The 7714-nt window shown below is 48.2% G+C and overlaps 1 long non-coding RNA gene across 1 annotated transcript in view; it reads right to left on the reverse strand.

Annotated features, from left to right (window-relative positions):
- LOC142830205 (uncharacterized) overlaps positions 1-3378 on the reverse strand; it is an 85609-nt gene extending 82231 nt beyond the window's left edge. The window contains exon 1 of the long non-coding RNA XR_012905244.1: positions 3014-3378. This is a non-coding gene — a long non-coding RNA (uncharacterized LOC142830205). The remainder of the gene's footprint in view (positions 1-3013) is intronic.
- Between the last annotated feature and the right edge of the window lie 4336 nt (positions 3379-7714).

Below are 7714 nucleotides of genomic sequence, written 5' to 3' on the forward strand. Positions count from 1 at the left end.
AGTTTTACTATGCTTTATTATTTTTGTACTTTTAACACCCAAAAATATCATCGCCCACATGGCTACAATTAAATTGTTTAAACAAATGTGTTGCAATGGCAGAAAAAAATGTGTGTCTGAAAACTGTAGGTACTGGGGTACTTTTTTTTTTTTTTTAAAGGGACACTTTATAAAAAAAAAAAAAGGTTGAGAAACACTGAACTAGAATGCCCACCTGGCTCAAGTTTGGGAAAAGGTGATCTTAAAGCAACTGGACAGTCTGAGGCTATGTCTACACTACAGAGTTAGTTCGAACTAACGGACGTTAGTTCAAACTAACTTTCATAGGCGCTACACTAGCGCTCCGTTAGTTCGAATTTAATTCGAACTAGCGGAGCGCTTAGTTTGAACTAGGTAAACCTCATTTTACGAGGATTAAGCCTAGTTCGAACTAGCTAGTTCGAATTAAGGGCTGTGTAGACCCTTAATTCGAACTAGTGGGAGGCTAAGGCTTCCCAGGTTTCCCTGGTGGCCACTCTGGCCAACACCAGGGAAACTCTATGCCCCCCTTCCGACCCCGGACCCCTTAAAGGGGCACAGGCTGGCTACGGTGCCCGTGCCAGGTGCAAGCCTGCCAGCACCCAGCCAGCAGACCCTGCACCTGGCACGGATCGAGCCAGCCACCCGATGCCCCCCAGCCCTCCCCCTCTTCCCGGGACCAGGCTGGCGGCTCCCGGGAGCTTGCCCGGGACTGTAAGAGGTGGGCACCCGCCTGGGCTAGTGCGGACATCGTGGACCTTGCCCATGATCTCCGCACTAGGCACAGGAAAGTGGCTGGCTTGGGCATGAGAGCTACCAGCCTGGCCACCCAGGAGCAGGTGTGCATGAAAATCAAGGGGGTCCACTGAGACCCCCCGACCCTGAGCCCTGAGCTTACAATGGCCGTCCTGGGTCAGACCAAAGGTCCATCTAGCCCAGTAGCCTGTCTGCCAACAGCGGCCAACCCTAGGGACCCTGGAGGGGATGGACCGAAGACAGTGACCAAGCCATTTGTCTCGTGCCATCCCTCTCCAGCCTTCCACAAACTTTGGGCAGGGACACCACTCCTACCCCCTGGCTAATACCACTCCATGGACCCAACCTCCATGACTTGATCTCACTTCCCTTTAAACTCTGTTCTAGTTCTAGCCTTCACAGCCTCCTGCAGCAAGGAGTTCCACAGATTGACTCTTTGCTTTGTGAAGAACAACTTTCTGTTACTAGTTTGAAGCCTGCTACCCATTCCTTTCCTTTGGTGTCCTCTAGTCCTTCTTTATGGGAACTAATGAAGAACTTTTCTTGATGCACCCTCTCCACCCAACTCCTGCTTTTAGAGACCTCTATCCTGTCCCCCCTCCGTCTCCTCTTTTCTAAGCTGAGAAGTCCCAGTCTCTTTAGCCTCTCTTCATATGGGACCTGTTCCCAACCCCTGATCATTTTAGTTGCCCTCCCCTCTCCCAGCCTCTCTCTTTCCCTCTCCCACCTCCTTTTCCCAGTCTCCCCCCGTTTTGTTCAATAAAGACAGATTCCATTTTTGAACACAATTGTCCTTTATTTTGTACATCAATAAGAAGGGGGGCTAGGGAAGGGTAAGTGGAAGGAGGTGAGGGAGGAATGGGGTACGAGCCCCCGATGGGGAGGACTGGGCTGGCTCTGTGGGCTTCTGGGGGTGGAAGCTCTCCTGCAGCCCCCCAATTGTCCCCTCTCCCCAGATGGCAGCCTGCGGCAAGTGCAGCCGGGCTGATGGCTGAGTGCTGTGATGGGCCCAACGTGGGCACTCCGGGCACTCCAAGCCAGGACTGGTTTTCAAGCGGGGCACCCCTTAGAACTGTCTGTCCGGGGTGGGGGTCGGGACCCTTTAAGCGCAGCCCTCGGCTAGCCTGAGACAGCATCTCCACGCTCTAAGTCCTCCTCTGATGCCCTGCCGGCACTGCTTCCGACCATCCTTAAGCCCTGTTCAGGGTCCACTTAATGTGGACTTGCTAGTTCGAATTAGCAAAACGCTAATTCGAACTAGTTTTTAGTTCTAGACGCATTAGTTCGAATTAGCGCTGTAGTGTAGACATACCCTGAGCGATCAGTACTGGTCCCAGAGCCTCAGCAGTTGAAATGGGATAGCTGAGCTCTCAGGACGGAGTGAGACACCAACAATCTGCACCCTACCGTAGACTGCAGCCAGCGGGCAATGCCTGGACTTTATTCAGGCTCACCCAGCCTGTTGAAGGAGGCTCCAAGCACAACAGCCTAATGAATGTCAAACTAGAAAGTGCTCTACCCAGACTCTGTGTGTGAGAGAGAGATAAATATATTTATCTGAAACTAGTATCAGGAACAATTAGGTCACAAAATGTAACTAATCTTGGCTAAACTCAGTTAATCAGCTGTACAATCAGGAACCTCTAAGCACTCTGCTGGGGTAAAAGTTCAAACAGATTAATAAGGAAAAATGCCATCTACTGAGTCACTGAGACCAACACGCTGTTTGTTATTTAATGGTCCGTGTGAGGGTTCGGGGTGCGATCACCCCCTCTCTGCCCGAGAGGGGGGGCCTGCAAACCCTCTTGTCCCCTCTTGGTTCCACATCGACTCTCGGGTCCCCGCTATGGGGCCCTCGATAATGGGTGCGATCACCCCCTCCCGGGAGGAAGGGGGGATCAGTGAACCCTGCAATAGCTACCCGTCTCTGCGGGGTGGGGCGAAAGGCCCCCGGTTTGGGTTTTCCCCTCGCGAGGTTGCACCTTGTACCTTCCCTTCGTTAAGGTCTTGGGGAGCGGGATGCTCCCTTAGGGGAGGGAGGGGGACCCGGTCCCACCCTCTCTCCGGGTCCCAGCCCGGGGCCCTGAGCGGCGGAGCGTGCTAATGCCCCGGTGCGGTGGATGAGGGGGTCATTCCCTCCGAAACTCATCCACCCATGGCCGCCAAAAGTGCCCTGCCCCGGGCTCCTTCCTCCCTCTGGGTGGCTCCTGCCGATCACGCCCAGCGTCCCTGAACCTACCCTGGTTCGGCGTCCTGTGGTGTCCCGTGCCCGGGTGTGGCCTCCGGGGAGAGTTCTCCAATCCTGGTTCACCTCTGGCTGTCCCACTCCCTCCTGGTCCGGCGCGGTGGGGTTCGTCCACCGTCTGCCGAGGGGCTGAGGGATCGCCAGGGGCAGTGGCTGTCCCGGAGGCCTCGGGACCAGCGCCGGGCCGACAGCCGCGCGGTGTGGCGCTCGGGCTCCACCGCGAGGAGCCTGCGCCCTGCCCCATCGGCGGCGGGCCCTTTTGAATTGGCCCGCCGCGCCAGCTGCCACCCGGGGCCCCACCCCTTCCGGGCACATCCCGGCATGCGGCCCGGCCGAGCAGCTGCGTCACTCCGCCCCACCCCCGCCGTGCGGGGCTGCGGGGAACGGGCCGTGTTTACACAGCCGGCGTAGGCGCGGGGGTAGTGCCCCCGTCCGCCGCCTCCTCCGGCTTGCGTTGGGGGAATGCTGGGGGACCCGAGCCTGGCCATCAGCCCCCTGCCGGCGGGGGCTCTGGCCGCCCCACCCCCAGACCAGTGACAGCCCGTCACAGTCTCCCATTGTCAGATCAGACTTGACCCAACTTAAATTTGAGATCTGACAAGATCAGAACCCAATTTGGAGTCATATAATTATAAAAGAAATTAGAATAAATGCCTTTTCCCTGAGAATAGCTCATTTAAATTTATCACAGATATAGATTGGGTAGATTGGGCTTAGTTAGGCAAACCTAAACCAGAGAAAGAGATAGAGGATTTTTCCCCCTTTCCTACCAAATAAGGAGTCCTTTATATAGTGTGCATGCTAGTCACCAGGATAAAAAAAATCTAAACTATGGAATTTTTACAGTTTCCAATTTCAATAGCGATGCAAATCTAGCAATCTAATTTATGCCTCATGCAGCACCCAGTCAATTTTCAGAGACGGAGTGGGGGACTTTATGGTATGAGTTATCAATGCAACAAGAAGATGAAATGAGAATCAAATTAACTAAAAGCTAAATTATACACATCTATTTAACAATCCCATTGTAACTGAACTTTTCAGTCTTTGACCCTGGCCATGCAAGATCAAGTTTGTAGCTTATTATAATTGTCTAATTGTGGTCATGTAGGTTAATCAACAAATGCAGATTACAGCAATTTAATTAAGAAATCTGAAAATTATTAGAATATTGAGGTGGAAATTCAAAAAGGTAGTTAGATGTCTAGCTCCCAATAGGCATCTTTCTATATTTAAAATATCTTTGTCCTGAACAGCATTTGTCAGTCTCAGGATGCAGTAATCTTTTTTTTTTTTTTTAATTATTATGCATATAGTGAGGTTTGAAAAACTTTTGATGATAGAAACCATCATGGAATCTTATCACATGCAATACAGGAGCCTTTAAGACAGAGTTCTATATGCAGAAAAGATTACTTCTAAGTTTGCACCCAAAGAAAGTCCTCAGCAATCTAATTTTACACGCTAAATATGTGGATTGTTTGCATATATGGAAAATCTCTTTAAATACAGCCTAAGAAAATAGAACAGGTTTCTGATTAGAAGAAATCCAGGGGAAATGTATAACCTAAGTGCAAATTTCACAAAGGTATAGCTGTTTATGTGGCAGTTTTGGATTGGCCATTTGGCACATCAAACCAATAGTTCATGTGTTGTAAATGAGTTCTCTCCCTTGTGGTGAACAGTATGCTCCTAGTCAGTAAAATAACTCCCTCATTTATGAAATTTCATTTAGAGTCTCATAGCCCACAAGGATTATGGCTCACCAGAGAAGTATGCCATCTTCTGATAACCCTCTTCTATAATAATTCCAATAAAATAATTTAACAGCAGCCCCAATTAACTCTAGAATGTATCAGGTTTAAGGTCTGTTCTTGATGCTATGAGCAAAACAACCACATAATTCCTTTTAACTATCATTTGCAAGAGAAAAGAAGCAGTCCATGCTTCCATCCCAACAATTTCTTTATTGGAAAATGGCATCTTCATTCAACAGAATCAACTCACAGGAGGTAGCTGCAATTTGCATGAGCTCTCCCCTTTCCAGTTGCTTGGTTTTCAGTGTACAAGACAAAAAGGAAATATCATAGCTGTAGAGAAGATACTGTATAATTGGAAATAGAAACATTGTTTCATGCTTCCTCTCTTAAAATGTAATGTAAGCAATTGCAGGCAAATTCCTGATGGAGGTACAGTTTGGACCTCCGTGGTCCAACACCTTGGGGACCTGACCAATCCCAGATGAGGGATTTTGTCGGACCAGGCAATATCAGGCCATAAATATACCAAATGTATTCAACAAATTTCTTTTAGTGGTCAAGAGATTCTGTGATGCTTAATTGAACAGCTAATCCTTGTTATTCCTCAATGAAAAACTGTCTAATTTGCAAGTAAATTGCAAAGGGACCAGACTCAACAGCCATTGAAGTCAATGGCAAGACATCTAAATCAGGAATGGGTATAAATTAGGTTAAAATTTCACAGCAAAAGACTGGGGAAATAGTCATTTTTAAAGAGTTGCAAACTAGTATTGCTCATTGACATTATCCAATACATAAAACACAATAATAGGCCCACAAAATTATGTATCAGCCTTAGGCCAGTGAGCAAAAACTAGGTGCATATTTGGGCTTGTCACATAACTGTTATCCAGTAACAAATAGTCTAGCACCACTTTAAAGACTAAAAAAACATATAGATGGTTTGTTAGTCTTCAAGATGCTGCTAGACTATTTGTTGTTTTTTAGGTTTTTCCAGTTAGGGTATGTCTAGACTGCATCCCTCTATTGGCAGAGGGATGCAGATTAGGCAGGTCAACATTGCAACACTGCAAGGAGGTTTACAAAGGCTTTCTTTCTCGACAGATCCCCCTCTAGACTGCCTCTTTTTGCCAACAAAGTGCTGAGTTGGCAAAAACGGTGGCCATTTTTATGCAAATTAAGTGCCAGCTATTTAAATCCCCGCTTCATTTGCAATGTTGACCTGCCTAATCTGCATCCCTCTGCCGACAGAGGGATGTAGTCTAGACATACCCTTACAGACTAACTTGGCTACCCCTCTGAAGAGTTAAATCTAAGTGTGTTCTTGTTAATGTGGTTTTGTGTCTGTTCATCAAGCTGCAACCCTTGTGTCCAACACTGGTTTTGACAATATGTTCACCTTGGGGCATACAGTGTAAAACTGTAGACATGCAGATGTAAAACTGACATTGAATATAATCAGCAAGGGAAGCATACAAATCTAATGCTTTATATATGCATTTCTTTATCCAAAGCAGTGGCGGATTAGCCACTGGGACTACAGGGCCTGTGTTCAGGGGTCCCACCCAACTGGGGAACCCCAAAGCCCCAGGTGGGCAGGGAAAGCTCCTACACTGTGATTCCCCCTCCTGTATAGCAACACCAGGTGAGTGAGGCAGCACGGCAACCAGGGAAACCCCAAACATCCTCAGCAGCAGCAGGGAAAGACCCCAAATCCCAGAAGAAGACAGGGCACCACAGGGGAAGCCCCCAGCAATCCCTGATGCCATCCCTGGCAGAAGCCATCTGGTGGCAGTGGAAGCCCCCTGGCTCGAGGACCCCAGCTGTATCCCTGGAACTGGAGGAACTCTTGCTATCTGCAGTGTGGTGCTGTGTGGGGTCAGAGCTTCTCCGGTCTTGGGGCCACAGTGGGGGTATGAATGGGAGGGACCCTGAGATGAACAGGGCAAGCCCTGAGGGAGGAGTAGAAAGGATCACATGTGGAGGAATGTGACCAGGGGCAGGATCACAGGTGGGATGGGCCCCCACTTGTTCTTGCCCTGGGGTCTATGAAACCTTAATCTGCTTCTCATTCAGAGTTGCTTACGAATAGATCTGGAGTAAGACTGAGCTATGGAGTAAATGGATGTAAGTCTATTGAATTTAATAGCACTGCACCCATTTGCATCAGGTTGGAGTTTGGCCCAGAGCTGTATCTCAAGTGTGTCATCAGCATGACCTCAGTAACATAAAACTGAAGAAAATCTCACAAATAATGCCTATGGCAAACCAATACAGAGAATATTTTCCTCTGAATGTAAATTTTAGTAGGTTTTGTGGGAAATCAAGAATTCCATTTTGTTAAACAAATCCTATTTCCACATTTGTTTTTGTGCAGAGTGAAAATGATACCTCATTTGAAATGTTTTGAGAAAAAGCACAAGAGATGTCCACTTACCCCAGAATAGCCAATAGCCCAGTCTTAAGAAACTCAAGTAGGATATAGGAGATCTAGATTTAAGGTTAGTCTGCCTGATTTAGAACTAAGGGTATGTCTACACTACCCTCCTAGTTCAAACTAGGAGGGTAATGTAGGCATACCGCACTTGCAAATGAAGCCCGGGATTTGAATTTCCCGGGCTTCATTTGCATAAGCGGGGAGCCTAGTTCGAACTACCTAGTTTGTGCCCCGTGTAGCCGTGCTGCACGGGGTTCGAACCAGCGGGGTTTTAAAAATGGCGGCTCCCCGCTTATGCAAATGAAGCCCGGGAAATTCAAATCCCGGGCTTCATTTGCAAGTGCGGTATGCCTACATTACCCCGCTAGTTCGAACTAGCGGGGTAGTGTAGACATACCCCAGGAGTGTAAGGTTTCCCACATCCCGCATTAGTGCCTGCTGAGCTATAAAATCAGTCTTTCTTTTTGCTGATGTTCATTATGTATAAATAATTAAATA

The sequence above is a fragment of the Pelodiscus sinensis genome, chromosome 7 (assembly GCF_049634645.1).
Source record: "Pelodiscus sinensis isolate JC-2024 chromosome 7, ASM4963464v1, whole genome shotgun sequence".
NCBI lineage: Eukaryota > Metazoa > Chordata > Testudines > Trionychidae > Pelodiscus > Pelodiscus sinensis.